At 44.1% G+C, this 19,408-nt stretch overlaps 1 long non-coding RNA gene across 1 annotated transcript in view; it reads left to right on the forward strand.

Moving 5' to 3' along the window:
- LOC147652549 (uncharacterized) overlaps positions 1 to 18,934 on the forward strand; it is a 30,454-nt gene extending 11,520 nt beyond the window's left edge. Inside the window, exons 2-3 of the long non-coding RNA XR_015288551.1 lie at positions 15,635 to 15,746; positions 16,933 to 18,934. This is a non-coding gene — a long non-coding RNA (uncharacterized LOC147652549). The remainder of the gene's footprint in view (positions 1 to 15,634; positions 15,747 to 16,932) is intronic.
- The last annotated feature ends 474 nt before the right edge of the window (positions 18,935 to 19,408 follow it).

Raw genomic sequence — 19,408 nt, forward strand, 5'->3', positions numbered from 1 at the left:
TCAGGGAGAGCTGGCTCAGGACCTCATGCCAGAGAGGGAATTACCTTGTAGCACTCGGAGCAAAGTGCCACGTGTGACTTCTTCACATACTTAAGATTTTGCTGTCAATAGAGGTCTGCAAACAAGCAGTCTGAAAAGAAGTAAAATGGTTAGGATGTCTTTAAAAGAAGAGCAGATCACAGCTTGGCATGAAGCTACTTTAGTTGGCAATGCATAATTGATGTGAAATAAATTACAAGCCAAAAAACAGAGAAATCAGCCTGTTCTTTAGGGCACTGCCTCTAATGGGGGTTGAACGTTTTCTATTTCTGGCTGAATTATTCTGATGTGTGAAGCATGACAGATTGAATTGCTGCCCAGCATCTTATTAGGTTTATTTACTAAAAGGCAAAAAGCATGGGAAGACAAGATAATCATACCAGAAGTCTGCCTACCCCTCCCCACTGTCTCCCTCACCCGACAGTGCAGAGGAAAGATTAATTTTATTACAGATCCACGAGAGAGGTGTCAGAGGCCCTTGGCAGATGGACTGTCATGCTGTGCCACTGTGGCATGGCCAGCAGATTCCCTGTGGCTGTCCCAGAGGCTGGTGACCCTCGCACAGGGGTCTGGCCAGGAAAAGCCCTGTACCCTGTGGTGTGATCCAGGAGGCACAGCCACGACATGATGCTCTGCCCTGCTCAGCAACTGGGTCTTGCACACCCCTGGGTAGAACTTGCTGTGCAGTCATCTTTGGGGGAGGCAGACAACAGGAAGGGGGCTGGGAGATTGCCATCTTTTCTGTTTTTTTCTCATCTTTGGGAGACAACTCAGATAAAATTCCTTCTAACAGAGCCTGTTCCTGTACATACCTACATCTTCCCATCTGGAGAGTCCCCAGGCATTTCAGATGCATCCTCACAGCCACGTTTTGTGTATGAAATTACATCTGTATGTGAACCCAGAGATGCCAAAATGGGGAAATATACTTATTAAAAACATATTTATTACTTTAAAGGAGTCCTCAAGCAGCATTGTTATTAGGCTGTGATATTGCTGTTTGCTCCCTCTTGCCTGTAGTTCTCTTTCAGAAGTTTAAAGAGAACATTTCTTTCCCTGCCAATTTTTTCTTTTGGTTTCAGTAAGCATTTAATGGTTAGTATGTTTCTATTCATGACTCCATTATTTTTGAGGAATTCAGCACTGTGACAGAAAAGGTACTTGTGCAAGCTCTCAGGTGATGATTTCAGAGAGTTTTGTTCCAGGCTGTACCAAAATGAGTTCCTTAAACTGAAAAGAAGGGATGGTGTTTTTTCTGCTCCATTTACAGCAGCTCTAACAGGTTCCCAAGAGACACTCTTAGTAAGGCAGGTCACCCAGCCTGTGCTTTAATCCACAGATGGATTGCAACAGGACCTGCTGTGTGTGTGCCACCTGTCATTAGAGTGGCAGCCCCAGTCTCAGCTTCACCTCCCCAGCAGAGATGGAAGCAGAAATCAGGACTGTGCATCTGTGTAACCTGCAGCAGAGCAGAAAAGAGCAAAAAAATATCTGAGCCAAAGGAAAATGTTGGACCTTTTTTGAAAATATTGAAAAGTGCTTTAAAAGAATTAATCTCCACTGAAGGCTTTCACTTTTGTGTTGTTTTGACTCCGCCTCTATCAGAGTTAATAGAATTCTGTTGTCAGGCTGTGTTCCTGTCTCAGGGAGACTAATGAATTACCAGCGTAACTGAGTTTTCTTCAGTTCTCGGATTTATGGGCTCAGATCTGTCATTTCAGTCCAACTATGCCTGGTACAGAATTCAAGCCAGCATGATTTTGGGTGAAAGCTAGAGAACAAAGCTGGCTTTTTCCTCTAGCTGTCCTTCAGACCCTGATCCCTTAGTAGAGCTCAGGTTGCACTCACTCCATCCTAAGCCAAAACAAATATAATTAAAAACATTGACCACATAATGAACCAGAAAGAGTGAAGATCTTAACTCTGGCTTGCCCATACATAAGAAAAATGCTTTAAAAACTGGGCTGTCTGGTTGCTTCTGTAGAATTTACAATTCCTGGCTATTGGTGGTGTGTTTGGGGGGGCAAGTGGTGTTATGGTTTTGGGTTTTTGTTTCTTTTGGTTTTGGATTTTGTTTTGGTTTTTTCTTTCTGGTGTTTTTTTGTTGGTGTTTTTTGTTTGTTTGGTTGGTTTTGGTTTTGTCTTTTTTTTTAAATCTTTAAACAGCTCTGCATTTGATCCTTCGTAGAAATCTTTTCTTTCTGGTCAACTCTAGCGAATAAATTGGATTCCTTCACTATTAAATTGCAAGAAAACCACAAAAAAAAACCAAAACAAAGGAAAGGCTAAGGTGAGCTATGAAAAGCTCAACCTTTGTTTAAAGAGCCCATCAGTGGATGAGCACTTTTGGCACTTTTGGTGACTTTTATTAAGCTAAAAGTTTAGAAATTTAAATTTAGATGCCTATGTTCTAACATTTTGTCCAGCCTGTTTTGGGAACATTCACAGTTGTTTCAAAAGCCATGTCACCCTGACATGACATCAGAGTGCCAGAGAATAATTGGGAGGAAATGTATTTGTGAGGATCATCTCATCCAAAGCAGGGCAAACACATGTGGGGTTACTTGCCCTTTGTTCTGCCAAGTTGTGACTATTTCCAGGGATGGAGATTTCCCAGCTATTTCAACCTGCTCCAGTGCTGGACTACTTACCACTCTCCTGAAATGACATAACAAAAGTTGGGTATTCATCTTAAAAATTCAGCTGCTGTGCTCTATAGGGAAGCCCTCTGTTGAGGATCCAGGCTGCTGCTTCCTCCTGTAGCACTCGGGAGGATCAAATTCCAGGGGACTGACATTTAAGTGCCACCACCAAGCAAATATCTCAGGTGGGTACAGGAGAGAATGTCCAGGTCCATTGGTGGCATCTCAAGAGGTGTATGGGGTGGATCTGCCGTGTCTGGTTCCTTCCCTCCCTGCCCATCCCCGGAGCTGAGGGGGCTGATTCAGAAGCAGGGACTGTGTGTGTTCCACTGGCACAGGGGCTCTGTGTTTGGCAGCCACAGAGAGACCTTTGCCTACAGCCAGTTCCACCAGCAGATTTCTGGTTCTTTAAAATTTCCTGTGACCCTTCCTGCATTCACATCAGCCTCCTCTCTCAGCAGGGGGTGGAAAGCAGCTAATGGACACTATTACAAATTAACTAGAAGAAAAGTGGGGTGCTGCCAAGGGTTCAGGGCAAACCTGCCTTGATTACACCTATAGCCAGCCCACTCCATCTCCCAAAATTTTATGGAAGAATTTACTGCAGGATACAGTCAGTGCCAACCACTTCAGTATGTGTAGCACAATTCAGGCCTCCAGCACAATGAAGAAGTAAACAAAAGTTGCTTAAAATACCGTGTTCTGGGTGGTCTTCATCTGTTCACACAGAAGGCATCCAGCTAAACAACCAAGAAAATGCCATGCAAATGGTGTTTTGCATTGTTCTCTATTCATAGCTAAATATAAGGTCTGAGGGAGGAAATTCCCAAGAAATCAGCACTCGATGCAATGGGCTTAGCAGTGGCAGCCCTCGTGTCTCATTTCAGTGCTGTTACAGGCAAAGGCAGCTGATGAACAAACCAGGATCTCAGGATCATCAGGGTTCTTGAGCTGTGTCTACAGGCATTTGGGCAGAACAAGGGGAGGAGGTGATGTTTTGAGCCTCTAGCACAGGACAATGTCTTCCTTCCTCACTAATTGAAACTTCTGAGACCTTCAAAATCTGAAGTTGGGCACAATATATTCGATGTATTCATATCGTATCCAGTAGCCTATCTCAGAATCTGATTTTCTGAGCAATTGAGCAATTGATTTGGGAACAGAAAGGGATGCTTGAGGGTCATTTTCCCTGCTCTGAGTTTCCACAGAATTCTAAATTCATGCATACTGTCTGCAGAGCATCCCACTGAGCACTGTTTGTGAAGAGAGAAAATAAACTGCTCTCTGTAGTTGTTGTCATACAGCTTTGTCTGTAAAGCTAGAGAGGCAAATCTTGAATCCTTTGAACAGATTTTTTTGCTTAAACTTTCATTTCTATTACATGTTATTTTACCCAGATGGTGGATGACAAGGCAGTGTTGATAATGCAATTTCGACCTGCCATCTATCTCATCATTAATGTCTCCTAGTCTTTCTGATATATTTTAAGAGTGAAAGAGATCAAATACATGCATGAAGCTAAAAACACACAGAAGAAAAAAGTTCCACAAAATTATTCTACAACATTTCTGCAGAATCTGAATTAGTTCTGAGTGGAACTGCTGTACAAGCAGTCTCATTCACTGGATTTATTGGCTGCATGTGCAGAACAGTGGGGCAGCAAGAGGAAGAAGAGGACCACCCTATCTAGTTTGACTCTGTGAAAGGCAAAATGTCTGTGGCTATTTGTCTAGATGTCTTTAATTTGGACAAAGCAAGATCAGGACACAAACCTGACTCCTTTTATACTGATGTGCAATCACGTGGGCAGCCAGCACCTGGGGGACTACTGTGCCACCACTTTAGAAAGCTCAGGGTCCAGGCCCTGAATTCAAGTTTTGGGGCTTTTCCCCCCATTCTGGTACATGTAGGCTTAAAATTATGTTTCAAGCTTGAGAGCTACTGAAGAGTCTGAGTAGAGACAGCCAAAGCTGTTTCTCCAATGAGGACCTATGCTGCATTGTCATATGCTTTTTATGAGCCTGGAGAATTCCCCTTGTCCCAGAACAGCTGCCACTTCATACACCAGGAAATATTTCTTAATAATTTAACTCAGTTAATGCAGCTTTTGTAATAATTGAATGGTATGGCATAGGTATCCACCTGAAAATTATATCCACCATGGGTCCACCATTGTACAGGATAATTGCTCATTAAAGGAACTAACTGAAGAAAAGCAAGCACCAGTGATTAGTGATTGTGAGCAGTCAGCACACAGAGTAAAAAAAGATTGCTGTCACTGCAGATTAACAGCATTAGTAATATCTTATTTCACACAACACGTGGTGAAGTCTGCTAGCAAATACAATTAAAGCCCACTCTCATCTTCTCCTTTACAATTTACCAACAGCACGTATTCTGGTCCTCAATACCTACACTGGTTATATCAATTGTCCCATTAACCCTCGTGGGAGAGGCAGATTTACCACTGACTGAAACTGATTATGCATCTTGCAAGTGCCACTGAAATCAGGGGGCAGTTTTGCCTCCCTTTTCAGAGGGGAACAAGATTTCACCCTGACTCTCTAAATTCCTGGTGGATGAATGGATGGAAGGGCTTTATCCCCACCACAGATCAGCCTTTCAGACACTTCAGAGACATAGTTCTTCCTGCAAGACCAAAATGCCCTATCCTCTTTGGACATGGAGGTGGGAACAGAAAGTCTGTAGAAAGCTTCGGAGTAGAAAGTGGAAGGCATCTGTGCCATTAGCAGCACAGCATCCAGCCCCCTCCCAGAATGATTCCTGCCCAAGATCACAAGGATAGCTTCATCATCGATATGTTGAAGCAATCCTAGCAGATAAACACCTTGCAATGACAATATTGTTTCCTGAGCACTTTGTTACTGCAATCCTGAGTGTATTTAGAAAAGGTTTCCTGTCACCTGACAGCTTGAACAGGCTCTAATCTGTACCTGAATGTTGGAACAGTACTTGCAACGGACCAAAGACTGGGAAAAGGAGAGCAATCAGAGGTGGTGGATCTTAAACAGATGCTACCCATCTGAAACTGAAATTGTTGGTAAGACAGTCTGGCCAGCTTGCTAAAACAGGTGGTCAGGCTGAATTGCCCTGGGCCTGCTGGGTTTAAAAGCTTGGACTCTGTAAATATAGAGGAGAAAACAGTGTCTGTTTCAAAATCAACAACAGTCTGTTTCAAAATCATGTGATAAAATGAATTATCCTTTTTATTCTTTTCTGCCACAGTCTAATAAGATTACTTTCCTAAGAAACCGCACAATGAAATGGCACAGGCATGCAGGACCCCACATCTTATCGCACAACATGCACTCCAGTGGGCATTAGTGCTAGAGCCAAGCACTGTGGTTGTTAATGCTGCCTTAACTTTTGCTGGACCTAAGAACTGCTCCAGCTCCAAGAAAACCAGACATGTCAGGGTTCATTTCAACTGAGGTAAGAGACTGCTTTGACCTATGCTGGTCTATTTTCTGAAGCAAGTGCCAGCAGTTTCCAAAGAGATTTTCTTTGGCTGGTCTTGGTTCAGTCCTGTTCAGTCATCTCTGCCTTGAGAAACCTCTCGCTGTGAAGCACTTCTTGCTGTATCACCTCAATCTGTTTCTGTTGCTATGGCTCTCCCAAGGCCCATTGTGCTGCTTCAGCCAGCACGTTCTCTCTCCTCCTTCCTTATGCACTATAACATGCCATGGCACAATTCTCCCTCTACTTTCCTCCAGGTCAATGTTATATTATGTTAATTTCTTTCATCTTTCTTTCAACTTACCTGGATCACTGATCTTTGCCATTGCTCCTCTCCAAGGAACATGAGAATTAATGTGTTTGCTGATGGTGCTATTATGGGCTACTGTGAAATTTATTATCTTTTTCAAATCAAGAAATAATTTTAATGATCAAATTTTTTTATCAAAGCGCCTTCCAAAATTAATGATTGCAATCCCCTTGTCCATGCTTGGAGCAACCCAGACAGGGAGGAATTTCCCAAGCTAAGCAAGCAGCAAGCTGACAAATGGTACCAATTTTTAAAGTTGCCTCCTTGCAACTCCACCCCAGCTCGCTGATTTGTGTCCCTTCCCACGCCTTGGCAGAATGTTCAGCACAGCCAAGCTGAGGCCTCATTAATCACCTGCTCAGCTGTTGCATCTCCCTGGATGTAAGGAGCTGCTTCAGCACATCTGATCTGCCTGGATTTAAAAATTATGTAGATGATCTCCTCATGCCCCTCCTTTCCTCCCACACACATTTATTCCATGCACTATTGTATCATCCTTCCTGATGGATGTTGTTAGGACTTACAGGGTAGCCTTGTTCCTAATACACTGGAAGAGTTGTGCAGCTCTGGAAAGAACGAGAAAAAAATGCTTGTTATTGTGGGTGCTGTTTTGCAAAAGCCCCTGAAATTGTTGCTCCTTCTGTGTATGCAGCCAAGATCCCAGGGTCCCCTGAAGTTCAGCAAAACACTTGCCCCATCTGCAACCCACAGATGCGTCCAGATGATCCATCCTCCATGTTCACAGGCTGCCAAAAACTGTTCATCATGAGGCAGTTCAGTATCTACTGGCAAGTTAAAGAAAAGTCTTGCTTACTGCAACTGCTGTCTTTGACAGGGGACTTAAAAAATGTCATCTTAGATCTCTTTTTCTCTGACTCTAATGGTAGGGCTCTTCTGTTGCTCCAGTGCCAAAGATAAGAATGGGCTGCTTCTCTTCCCTAAAGGGCTTCTCTACCCTTTAGGCAGCCATGCAATAAACCCTTTCTTCATGTTCTCTCTAGGTCCAAGCAGAAGTTTGGCTGCTGGTGGGGTGAGGAGAAGGATCTGGCACCAGAGGATTCCTGGAGCCCAGCAGAGAATTTATTTCAAGTTCTCCCCCTCTTCTCTCCTTCCATCACTAGTTCTTAAAAGCTCTCAAATGCTCCAGGGTAGGAAGAAGAATTTAAAGAAAATTTAAATTAAGAAACTAAAGAAAACAGTGCTCCTTAGTGGTAACACACATTGAAAGTACAGGCGGTCTTTTCTCTTTCTAACTGCAGTGAGTGCCAGTCCTATAATTATTTTATTCACATTAAATACAGCATTTGCTGAGCCTGGAGGCTGTGCCTAGGTTGCTGTGATTATCCAGAGCCAGGCCCTGCTGAGCTCTCCAGCTGAAGCAGGGCCAGCATTGCATTGCTCCAGGTCGACAGGCTTGTGCGTGGCTAATGCCTCCCTGGGCAGGGCTCCTGGGCCAGGGAGAGCTGGCAGCAGCTGCTGGGCTGCCAGGACTGCAGCAGGGAGCCTGGCCTGCTGTGATGCTCTGCTCCATGGGGCTGGGCAGCCTGCTGGGGTGATCCAGGGCTGCCCAGCCCCATGGGGCTCTCCTGGTTTAAGAGAGCAGAAATGTGAAGAGTAGCAGTGTGATGGAAGGATGAGGCCGACATCTGAATGAAACTTTCTCTGTACAGCACAGAAAAACACAGGCAAACTCATGGGAATAGGGGTCCAAAAAGACAAACACATGCCAGAAAAGAGATGGACCAGAAGCAGCCTCTGTTAGTGTTTCCTCAAAAAGAGTGGGAGGATGGGTTCCCAGGGTATGTTGGAGTTTCCTTTCTCCAGGGAGATGCATTACTGCCTTCCAAAGCCACCAAATCCAAGTGTGCTGCCCACCCACCCATGGCTCACACTCTGCTCGGCATGGGTGGAAAAATTCCTCTGCTTTTCCTTAAATTTCCTGGGGCCTAATAAGTGCCTGTGTGAGGAAACTTTGCCATTAGACAGGAGATTTCATTACCCAGTGGGAAGGGCACTAAGCTGCTGAATACAAAAGAGGAGAAGCCTTAACTGCCAGAGGCTGCATATGGGAAAGGATGCTAGCCCCACCAAGATGGTACTTCATAACCTTAATCAAACAAGAGAGAACAGAAATTCATGCTTAGTTCCTAGATATTTAATTCCTCAAATGCAATGGCACATATGAGGTTTTTTGCCTCCTGCACAAAGCACCCTCTTGGTGCAGGAGCACCAAGGCTGAGTGCTGTCCCTCTGAGGAAGGTCCCCAGACAGCCCTGCTGCACCAGCTCTGCCCCTGATGGCATGGGACACTCCGGAGGGGGTCGTGGTCCTCTGGGAGGGGAGGAGAACAAACCCCGAGAGGATCAGCCTAGGGAGGCCAAAGTAAATGATCTGCATTCCTTGGAATGCAAGAAAGAAATGGAGGGCAGCAAAAGAGCAATTCTGAGCTAAGCTGCTGAGTCACTCCTGGGAGGATCCACCTCCACAGGAGAGGTGGGCCAGAAAAAATGTTTTGCTTTTTTTCCCTTCCAGCAGGTACTGGCTACCATTTGCCAGCAAGAAGGCATCTCCCAGATAATACTACAGCCTGAATTCACACAGAGAGTGGAAGCCCAGCTGGGTGGTTTCCCTTTGCAGTAGATTTTTTTAGAACATGGATATTTTTTCACCATTATCATCACTGTTTAGCAAATGATAAATCTGCTGGAGAGCCTCACAGACAGTTTTGATTCACTCAGGGCCCAGCTCTGTTTCCCAGAACTGTAGCTTCCAGGGACAGAAACTCCATTTTCTCCATCTGTCAGGCCCAGAAGGGCTTTCTTTGCTACAAGGAATATAGTTTCCCAGGATTAAATTGCTTTGTTTCACAAGCTTGAGGTGATGAGGATGTCCCTGTTTCCCCATGGTCTGCTGTCAACACCTCAGACATACCTGGTCCTAAAATTTCTGACTTTGGGGATATTCCTGAGCCTCTTTAGCCAGTGCCTCTCTCATCAGGTGCTGACACCTTTAAGTCATATATCTCTAATGTTCTTGCATTCGCTAATATTTTAAAGCATTTACTGGACATGAGGATCCCTTGTGGATTGTTAAAATAACAGAATATCTCAGCTCTTTCATAAAAATTTTCTTCTGTGTCCCATCTCAATTTCAAAGAAATGAGGAGGACAGCAACCTATAGGGGATGAAATTGATTCAGACACTCAGATTATTTTCCTGAAACCACATTTCCAGGTCAAAAGCAGAGTTTGAGTCCTCTGAATCTTTTGGCCATGTACTGTTCCTCTGACCCTCCAGGCTTTGGGGATCTGCTCATTGCTCCTGCTAGACATTGATACTCCTTCATTTCCTCACTCTGTGACAAACAGTGCTGATCTCTGGCACTACCCTTGACCACGTCACATTTAAAGTTATCCCAGTACCAAGCCTGCTGTTTGCACAGGCCATTCATTAGGGATAAGTAGAGCAGGGAGCAATGAATGTTGCCAACTGCACATAATTGCAGATCCAAATTATCTTATGCTGTATTTGTGTGTCTGTTTATAGGGCAATTACACTGCAAATAGGATGCAATTAGAGTGATCTGTGCTGGAGGGCTGCACTTGTCTCTGGGTGCTAAACTGAATGGACTCCAAGTGGAGATGCCATCTCCTTCCACTGGAGTTCCTCTCAAAATCAAGATGTTGTCAGGTTCTTCAGCTTCAACCCTGACCACTGAAGGCAATTTTCACAAGTCTGTCTTTTCTGCTGCCCCTGTGGCAAACAGATGTCTCAATAATGCAGTTTCTACTAACTATCCCCTTGTCTTAGTTTTCTTTCTGCTGTTCCTCTTCTTTCGGCTAAAGCATATGTACTACTCAGAAACATATCACAGCTTTAGGTCAGGGTCCTCCTAAACCAGGATTTTGATGGCAGCCTAAGGAGATGGTGAGTGATTAGGTGATATCAGGTGTTCACACTGTTCCCTGCATAAAATTAGTTTGCGGGTCTTGGTGGGACAGTGAAAATCCGCAGAATGTAGCTGCTGTTTCATTGGAAATCTCAAGGGAGTGAAAAGTGCTTTACTATCCTGGTCCTGCTTGCTAGAATGGAAGAGGTTGTCTATTTTTACAGTCTATTTTTACAGAAGCTGCTGGTTGGGGCTCCAAAAAACTGCTTCGGTACAAAAGTTGGGTATTAAGAATAAAGTTGGCAGGGAGTGCTGGGAAGGAAGTATTCCCTGCTGCTGTTATCTTTTCTCTTGGTTCACTGAGTAAACAAACCTCAAGTCCCCACAGTTGTCAGTCTAGCACTTTTTACCAGAACTGGCATCTTAAGCAATACAGATTATTTTGGGTCAATAAAATCTCTGCTAAGAATAGCTGTACAAAGAGGGCTTTGGGCTTTCTGTAACATTTACCTGTGAGCTTCTCACATCCTGTCTACAGAGGTTACTCAAACAGGCACATTGTGGAACACAACCCTTTTTTGGAAAGCAAAACTCAAATTCGAGTTGGTCTTTGGATGCATTAAAAAAATGCATCAGATAAACTCTGACTGTGAAAACTTCCTGGCTGTTCCTAAGGTTGGATAAAATCATGATGGAGTTTGGAGGGTTTTTGTTTTCCACTCTGAGCTTTTGCTGTATAAATCAGTATCCCAGTTTAGTTCCTAGCACAGGGGTGCTACTGCTGGCAAACTGAGTGGCAGTGACATTTGGAAGCTAGCTATGACAAAAAATAAAAAGTCACGGGTCAATAGTTTTCACCCACAGGTTTCTGGTTTCCCAGAGAAGTCTCTGGGTTGTTCAGTGCAGTCAGTTTGGTATTGCTTGGCACAAACTGTTCTTTCATTACCTCTATCAGGAGGAGGACTCCTCAGCTTATAATATCCCTTGAGTCAAAACTAGCCCAGAGGGTAATTCAAAACAAAGACTGGAGATTAAAAGGCCTTTTTAAAGACCTCCTAGGCAGGTCTATCCCTCACCTTTTTTTCCAAAAATATGGAATTCATACCAACATGGTATGAATACAGCATACAGCATGGTGGAGATGCAGGTATTGCTACTTTTTGGATACATTTGTGCTCACTAGGCAAAATGAGTTCTGATTTTTAGGCTTTTCAACTTTATACCTTAAAATGTTGAATACATAAAATCCATTTTTCCCTTGAACTTCTCTTATCATGCATGAAAGACCTCCATTCAGGCAACCTCCATGTCCTTCCCTGTCAGTGGAAATGGGAGTGGGACAATGCTGTGTCCATTTCCTGGAGGTGATCTTGTGGAAACTTCCACATTTCCATCTCCCTGCATCGGAAAGAACATGGAAAGGCGAGAGGTCCCAGCATTGTTAGCCCTGGTAATGACTGTCAGATGGTTTGCATTTGGTCTGGTGAGGAAGCAATATGAAAATGCTTGGCAGGGCACACACACAGTCACAGAAAAACCCAAGACTGAAGGAAAACAGCTCTTCTGTGAGATGTGTGAGTGGTGTCCACCTCATTTTTCATTGAAAAAAAGTACCTGAATCCTGTGGCCTTGTCCAAGGCCATTTAAAACCCAAAGATGAGCTGCAGAGGTAAGTGGGGAAGGTTGGAGCAGATAGAGCTGAAATATCTGTGATACTGTTTTCCTCTAAAGGTTCATTCCCTGCCATACATTCCTGATATATTTATCTATTTCCCAAAAATATTTGAAGAAAGCACATAAAGTAAATCGGGTCTCAAAAAAAATGTCACACAGCTATTTGTGCAGGGCATATTCTAAAACTAAAAAAAGCTATTCCAAAAACGTTGGAAGGGGGTGTTGAGTGATGTGGACATCATGCTTGCCTGGGAAGAAAAACAATAGCACTCCCACATTCCCACAGTGCAAATATTTGAGAGTCATTAATTGCACAGTTAGAGACTGTCCATGTTGAGAGCATCCATGTCAACATGTTTCCAGGACCATTTGGCAAGCATTTAAAAGCAGGGGGGGGGGAAAAAAACCTTTAATTTTTTTATTTTTTGTGGTTCACAAATCCAAAAGGAAATGATATCCTACCAGTAAATGGATCTTCTAAATTAGCTTAGGCTGCTCTAAGTCCATTCAGCTTTTTATGACACAGTTTATGACACCAGGCATTAGGAAATGCCTAAGATTTTCTCCATTTTGGAGATAACTTAAAGGAGATGGATTTGACAGGAAAGGGCTGAATACAGTCATCCTGAAAGTGAAGTCCTGCACAATGAACAAGGGCAGCAGCACTTGCACTGCTGCTCAGAACCAGCTCTCTGAAGAGTGAGAAAGGGAGTCCCGTGGCACCAAGGAGCAGCTGTGCCAGGAGCTCACATCTGGATAGCAAAGCCCCTGTTTGGAAATGGCTGGTGGGAAACTTCCTCCATCCAATATCACCTCTTCAAACTATCTTCTCACAGATTTTTCTTGGCCCTGGCAGTAATGCTGGCAATTGATCATGTCCTGTCTCTCAAGTGTTGGCCCTTTGATACTCTTTTAGGTCTATAAATAGTGAAGCAGCCTTGTATTATAGAGGAAATTGTTTATAATCTCTAGAAATAGAATATGATATGAATATGAGTAGTGGTTTACCAGAAATGAGTAACTGTAATAGGCATCTTACGCCATCTTTGCTTTAGTTAAGCTAAGTGGAATTTAGGTAATGGACAAATATCAGAGGTGAGAGAAAGAGATAAGTCAAGATTTTCCATGAGAAAAATGTGAAAAGAACCAGCTTGCTGGAAAGTACCAGCAGATATACACCTCATATTACTTAGACTATGGTAAGATGACAGGATCATACTTAATTAGATCAAGTAGAGTTCAAAATTTAGTGTTATTTCTTAAGAGTTTAAAAAGAAGGGTCTCACATTAAGGCTGAGTTCCTCTGACTGATGTCCCTGCAAATTTTCTCATCTGCAGCGTCTGATCCCTTTCTAAAACCTGCTTTCTGAGTTTAACCAAGACTTTCTTCTTTAGTAAGTATTCACTTTCATATCTTTACTTGTGATTATTTTCAGTTTTCTCTCTTATTGTCACTGCTGAGCCACACAGGCTCCATTTGCAGTGGTTCCCAGCAGCCCAGCACAGGAACCTGCTGTGCCACATGTGCCGTGCGCTGCCCTCTGCTCCTCAGCACAGTGCTGAACCATTAGCTGATCTTCTACTCACCTGTGTCCAGGAGAGACAGTTCTGCTGGAGGTGGCTCACGTGAGCTTCCTTGGCTTTTCAGCTTATGTCTGGGGGTTAACACATCTCTCCTCTCGAATGCCAACTTCCTTGGGGCAGGAGACAGTCTTTAAACACCGAGTCTAAGATGAGCACACAGCTGCATGTTTCTATTCATACAGTCATGCCTGGCTGTCAGATACAGATAATTGGATATTTATCCATATATTTGCATGAGAAATCAGAGGAACTGTCTACAGAGGCAGAGACCCTGCTTTTCAGGGACTTGCTCAGATCCCTTCTGCCTTTAAAATGTCAGCCTACAGTAGCTTCCCAGACAGTGACTCTGTACCTGGAGCAGTTATGGCTGCAGGTTTGAGCAAAAAGTTAATTACAAATAATAAAGATAATAGAGAAAGAACCCTGTGCTTTGTCTTTTTGACATTAGGCAATTACTGCTCAGCGCATTTCAAAGGTTTATGCTTTTTTTTTTCATTTAGCAATGTCTGACTGATTTGTCCTTATGGAACCAGAGAGAATTATATACCACCTGTATTTGCCTTTTATCTCGGGAATCCTCTCTTAAACCTGGTGCTTTGTGGCTGCCTCTGGTACATATGTTTAATAAATACTTAATTTCTGTATGAACTTAATGCTCTCTGCACTTAATCTTTTAAAATTATGTTGCTGTCTGAATGCCCCGCCCATGAAGTGCTGGTGGCAAAGTGCCTTATCTCCTCTGAAAGCTTTTTTGACTCCCAGCTGTACTCTCTCTTGTTCTTTAGCCAGGCTTTCAAAGTGACATACACAAATAACCAGCTGCTAGATATTTATGTGGAACATTAGCCTGGCAATTAAAGGAAGAGAAAAAGAAGCTCTACTTTGGGGTCCTTTAGAGTTTCATTACTGCCTGTTCTACTCCATTACTGCATTTCTTTGAAAAGTGAACAGCATTAAGGGGCCCAGCTGCAAGCAGGTCCCACTGATCACAGATGCCTAAGGAATTATCCATGCTAAATCAAACAAGTCATATTGAGGTTATAGGTGACTCCCCAGTCCTATCCACAGCTTCTTCCTTCTGGTCAAATGAGCATATTGGAAAAAAGGCCCCAGGTTTCAGGAGCAGTCCATCTGCAGATAGAGGCTTCATTTTCACCGTTGTCCTGCTAGCAGGTTGCTGGCTACGTCCTAGGCAGGAGAAGGCTGCAGTGGTGCTGCCTTCTGCTTGGATAAAGCTGATCCGTATCCAGACTGTCCTGCCGTTTCAGCCTGTGTCTATCCTCAGCAGGATTTAGCCTGCCAAATTTCAGTCCACGCTGCTGGAAGCACTTTTTAAACATTTATCATTCAATCCTAAGCAAGTTCATGTAAGCTCAGCAGACAGAGGTGGAAGGAATGAACTTTGAGGAAAAACTACCAGCAACAAAGTGCAGAGCACAGAAAATCGCATATTCTGAACTAAATGTCAAGTAAACAGGTAAGACTTTTTTTAAAAAAAGATTATAATAATTAGAAGAGTTTTCAAGAATCCTGTGGTAAGATATTTGCTGTGAGGCTGTAGCTAAGGGGTCAGGAGTGAACATGTCTCCAGATAGCGGTGTCTGTTGTGATTTCAGAGAAAGCTGTTGTGAAAGGGAGTGCCACTGATTGGCTCAATACACTGTCCTCAGCTGGTGAGCAACCAGATCTTCCATCTCCCACCCAAAGGATGCATGTAAGGCTCAATAAGGGTAGCCTTGTAGCTGTGAGGAGTTCATGGCACCCAGTAAGTGTCAGAAATGCAAATGACACATTTCCTTAGGACACAAGACTTGAGGGTGTGCTACTGCTCATGGTGGTCAGCAGAGAAAGGAAGCCAACGCGGAGCTACGTGTGGGGAAGGAAATGTTTTCCTTCCAGCCTTCCTAATACTCCCAGCACTCCCATGATAATTTCATTGTTTCCCTTTCCCATAGGAGGAGAATGGATGATACTGTTGTGCACAGAGTGAAAAATAAGTTTCCTGGTTTCTATTTCTAGGTCTGCATCTAGCTATTTGTCTGATCTCCAAACCAGATACTTATGCTGATCTACAGCACCTTATTTTATCTCTCTGCAAAAGAGGAGTAAAAAAGAGCTGCACAGAGGGACTGTGAGTATTCCCTTTACTGCTTTTAAAGCAAATTTTTTATCACTTTAAAACAATGATAAATATATGAAAATAATTTAATTACCATCAACTTATAATTTGTAAAGAGAGAGCTCATATTGCAAGCAAATGCACTCGGCAATCTCCATACCTGCACTTGAGATCTCACATGCTTTGAAGGGCTGCTCTCTGCCTAGATGGAGAAGTAGTTGGTCTTTGGACCCCAAGAGTTTTGCCATATGACAGGTTTTAATTAAAATCTTCTACCCATCAGGGTGGCTGTCCCCACCCTGCCAGCATCAGCCCAGGCCACAGTGCTGGTGGGAGAGCTTGCTGACCAGGTTCTTGGCTTCCCTTCCTCCCTTGGTCTGGGGCCAAGACACCTCCCAAAAGGCCAGACAGCTGCTGAGGAGGTTCCTCACTCGCAGCAAGCTGGGCTGGCTGCTGAGCTGAGGACAGACAAGTGGCGCTGACAGCACAGCCTGAGAAGGTGCTGCCTCCTGAAAGCCGAGATCTCTTGTGGGAATACTTTGTATCCGTTTTAAGAAAAATACGGATGGAGAAGGGTTTCTTGAGCAATTTTCTGATTTCTCTATGTTTTAATTTTTGTGAACTACCTTGCTGTCTTTTTGAAAGCTAGTAATTCACTTTAATTGTGTGCACTTATTGCAGACCTCTGAAAGTTTATTAAGAATGAATGTCATGTTTTTAATCCATACACATGATATGTGTTAACATTATGGAGACACGGTACTTTTAAATTTTAAAGTGTAATTATCAATTAAAGCTATTTCTGTGTTGGAGTCAGAAAATGGAACAGCTGGGATTTATCTTTCCACAGTAAATTTTGAAAATACATATTGCTCCACCTTGGAAAGTCCAGATCTCTAGCCATAGCAGCTTCCTCTCTTCCAGGCAGCTCTGTCATCAACAGGTGGGGCTTTCAAAAGTGGTCTTTGAGTATGAGGTTGTAACAAACCCACAGGTTTTACTTCTACCTGCCTGAGCTACCTTCCTGGCTGCAAAACGTTCTGTGGTACTTCCACATCCCCAGACCACTAGTTATTTAGCTGGGACATGGAGAGACGAGATATCCAGATGAGAGTGTGGGGAAAAGCTGAAGGAGTTTTTAACAAGTGAGTTTCAGGAAAGAAATTGTTCTGTTTGGATTTCCTTCACTTTCTTTCAGAGCCATTATCTCCAATTTGTGTGTGGAAGGCAAAGCTTCTAATTATACACTGCAAAGAGTGCATTTTTTATAAATAGCACCAATTGTTCTGCTGGGACATTCTCATCTGAATCAGCTCCTCTGAAGCCTCGCAGCCTGTCTCCCATGTACAAGGAGAATATTTTTACTAATGAAACCCAAGTGGATCACACGTGACACGAAGGCTGAAGCAATACAATAGGATTTGGGACTTTGCAGCCAGCCAACAGCTGTGCCACCCTGAATTCACTTCAGTTCCCTGTAATTCTGCCCCTTTGTCACTCCTGAGTCCCTGGTACAAATTCCTCTGGAATGGGGTTGTTATTGCCATGACCTGTCTCACTGCACATTGGAGCATTGCTGCTCTCTGCAAGACCTCAGTGGGTTAAAATTGCTTTGTTACTTTCTCTGAAGATAGAAGGCTCAAATGCCAAAGCAGGCAGAAGCCCTGGCTGCACTGCAGGCAGTGTTAGTTACCCTCTCCCCATGGTCACCAGAGCAGCTCATCAGCCATGGGGCCCAAGCCCTCTTGCCAGGGTGGGAGCCCATCTGCACACACTGAGCCACACTCCACCGAGAGACCATCCCAACCTCTGGTCAGCCACGTCCCAACGGGGCACTTGGCAGTGCCCATCCCAGCAGTGGGGCTTGCCTGCAAACAGCCATGGCAAGAGACTCTGCAGGAGAGGGGACACCTGTCTAGAGGACACCTGGGAGATGTGACCACCCAGGCCCCTGCAGCTGCTGCACCGCCAGACACTGGCTGTGCCTCTGCACAGGGGGATCACCCAGCCTGGGGCCAAGCCCAGCTCAAAGCAGCAGGTCCCCAGAGCTGCCCTGGAGAGCCCTGACTCTTCTGGAAAGCCAAATTATCCACTGATGCGGGCCAGTGTCGGAGGCTGTGTCTATGTGGCAGTGAATCTGTCATGGAGATGACATCTCGAGCGTGCTTGGGGCGAGCGATTCCCAGGCTGCTCAGCTTATGAACACAGCTCAGCCAGGAGCGTGTGTTTAATTGCTCAATGTACTGTAACACCCGCTGCTTCCTGCATTATCCACTTGCCCCAGCACTAGAGCTGCCACCTTCTCAAAACAGTAATTTCATGAAGTGAATTGCTTTTCCGTAATTATCTTTTTATGCAATTAATATTTCCTCAGCAAATCACAGACCACTCTGCCTCCTCAATAGGTAAAGCAACTAATGAGCCCCAGCTGCCAGCCGTGGCTGAATGAGTCACTCTGCTGGAGAAAAAGATATTGCCATTGGATATTGTCCCCTTGTGCTGCCATTTGCCACTTGCTGGTTGGTCTGAGGGTGCTTGTCTGTCACTCCCACCGTGCAGCTGGACCAGCCCTCCAAACCTGCCAGGTCCCAGTCCCCTCTCCCTGCTCATCCTGGCCCTCCTCTCTGCCCCAGCCACAGCTGCTGAGAAAACACTGATGAAGGCTCACTCCTGGCCAAGGAATAGATGGAGAATGTGCTTTCTATAAAATGCTATCCCACTTGACTTCTCTGATAAAGCTTATGAAGTTCAGAGAGTTACTTCATGTCCCATACACTATGAAATAGAAGCAGTTTACAGCCTTCTTCAAAGAAAACAAACTGAGACATCCCTGGGGCAATTTCTGGGTCATTTTTTAAACATAAATGTCAACTATTCAGCATGTATGTCCCAGAAATGTTCCAGAACATTTTTCCATTCCATTCCTTTCACAGTCTACAAGAGTTAGCTTTGCTGACCAAGGTCAAAAAGGCCTTTCTGAACTCTCTCTGCCATGATATGTTGTTATCTCTCCTATCTGTCAGAGCTAATGTAGAAGCCTTTACAGCCTACAAATAGTTGAAGTGCCTTCCTGCGATGAGTTTTATAAAGAAAATAATAGCACTGAATTTCTTTTGTTGCCATTTACCTGTCTGATTCTACAAGAAGTTGCTTTGAGTCTCCTTTCATCTCTACTGACTAAAGTGAAATCTTTGTCATCAGTGTGTTGTTTGGTCTTTTTGTTCACTTGCTGTTATTCCAAACAGAAGGAAATATGATTTGTGGGGGGCATTTGTGGGGAGATGAAGGCTCCTGGCTTAGCTCAGGAAAGCAGTTGTGTACATATCTCAAGAGAGCTGGAAACCTGCAAGAAGCAGACAAGCAAAGTGTTTGGACTTAAAAAGGACAGACAGCCCAAGTGGGATAAAGAGGAGCCTCAGAAGTCCTGGGGAAACAAAACAGGGAGCAGAGAGCAGAGCAGGACAGGACGGGGACTAAGTGTGGATGGAGAATTTGGGTAGAAACATCACACAGACATTAGCAAAACCCAAGGATGAAATACAGCCACAAGAGGTTACTTGGATGGCAATTTAGCTAACAAGCAGAGAAAAATACAGAACTAAGAGAAATTAACAATAGGGGGAGAAAAAAAACTCAAAACACCCAGTAAAAACCCAAGTACTGATGATTCAAAC

This window comes from Cyanistes caeruleus, chromosome 6 (assembly GCF_971803275.1).
Source record: "Cyanistes caeruleus chromosome 6, bCyaCae1.hap1.1, whole genome shotgun sequence".
NCBI lineage: Eukaryota > Metazoa > Chordata > Aves > Passeriformes > Paridae > Cyanistes > Cyanistes caeruleus.